Genomic DNA, 1,680 nt, shown 5'->3' on the forward strand with positions numbered 1-1,680 from the left:
ATTATAAATTTATGCTATATTTAAATGAAATGACAGGCTCGCTTGCCAGAGAATCCCTAAAAGGTCCGGTACTTTATGTTTTGCCGGTTACGGCAAACAACTCCTTTACAAAGTAGAGGAAATTCTGCCTAAATCGAGCTTCTACAAAGCAAGCAGTATCATCTAATTATGACTTCCAGCATCTGTTAGTTCCCCTGGAATTCTCAATGATGTTCATCACGTAAGTATGAAATTGCATTTGCATGGTTGTGGATGCCGGCATTCCGCCATTCAATTTTCAACTGCACAGTGCTGGTCAGAAGCAGTCCTCTCTCCTGTAGGCCATGTTTTAACGGATGTGAGGAAATCACATATTTCGTTTGAGCGCGATAGCGTTAAGGAGCTCGTGTCGCAGAGAATCTGGCGTCGGCGTCGCGCGTCCGGCATCGGATATCGTTTCGGCAAAAATATTTTCGAACCACGCATACCCAGGCCTTCCATGTGACGCAAGAAATTGGCCGAACTAATTGAATATCTCAAGCAAAATACGTGAGAAAATCGTAAACTACGACTTACACACAACCTACAGACATGATATCTCTCCGATTGTAATCTGAATATACGAGAAAACATAATTTTGTTAGGCGAAAACTCAAACAAACCCCTTTTCCAGCGTTTCTACAATGCATAGACCGGCGAGGGCGTCCGCCATTTGCGCACGCCGGCGCAAAAACATCTCGGAGTCCTTGGAGCGGCACGCCCTCTTCCTTGAAACACTTCCAAATGACGTTCGCCTCTGCCCCATGGCGGCCCATGCAAGAGGCCGCGTTTCTACCAGAAACCCCGCCTTCGTGCATAGCGTTTGCTGCGAGCGTTTCTTGGTAAACATTACGGTTACATACGTTGCAGTTGCCGGGAAGCGTGAGAAGCAGTCAGGGATCTTTGAACGCTACCGCGTTCCACTCTTAAAGGCGAAGTTTAAGCGTATTCCATAGTTTGGTTCTGTCGTCGATTCTCGACACAAATAAAAGGACTGCTTGGAATTCCTTTTCACCAGCTTGGATTTTCTTTGCCTTCTCCAATTATCCTTTCTCTCAGGGCCTCAGGTGTGGGCTTCAGCCACAGGGCAGTTCATTCGCAGCACAAAAATATTGCAGCGCTAATTTGACATTATAGTCTTTCTTTTTAAAGTTGTCGTTCCAAATTTCGAGTTTTATTTCATTGATCTTCAATATTTCACGATCTCTCGCCTTCCTCAGTGCATGTAAAATGTGATAGAGACTTGTATCTTCCCTCTTTATTTATTTCACTCCCGCATCCCTTCTACACGTGTCTGTGGTTAACCAGACAGAGTTTGGTTAACCTCCCTGCCTTTCCTTCCTCGCTTATTCCTTCCTTGCGGATATTTAATTTGTTGGTCCTTACTCATTTACAGACAGTGCACCTGATTTGGCTTCTTGGTCACTGTGGACTATACTTAGCGTCTCTCTTTCTATCTCTCGTCTCTTTGTTTTCTTTACCCCCCCCCCCCCCCCATTTTCGCTTTCTTTTTTATTGTTCTACGACCCGTTTCCTGTCCCCTCCTTCGTTGTGGATATTTGCGATAGTCTGGGAATCATCATCATCAGCAGCAGCAGCAATGCACGTTCCCAGCTCGAAAAGAGAAGGAGGCGGAACTTTCCACGCCGGCCGCTACGGATC

This window comes from Dermacentor andersoni, chromosome 2 (genome assembly GCF_023375885.2).
Source record: "Dermacentor andersoni chromosome 2, qqDerAnde1_hic_scaffold, whole genome shotgun sequence".
Classification (NCBI taxonomy): Eukaryota; Metazoa; Arthropoda; class Arachnida; order Ixodida; family Ixodidae; genus Dermacentor; species Dermacentor andersoni.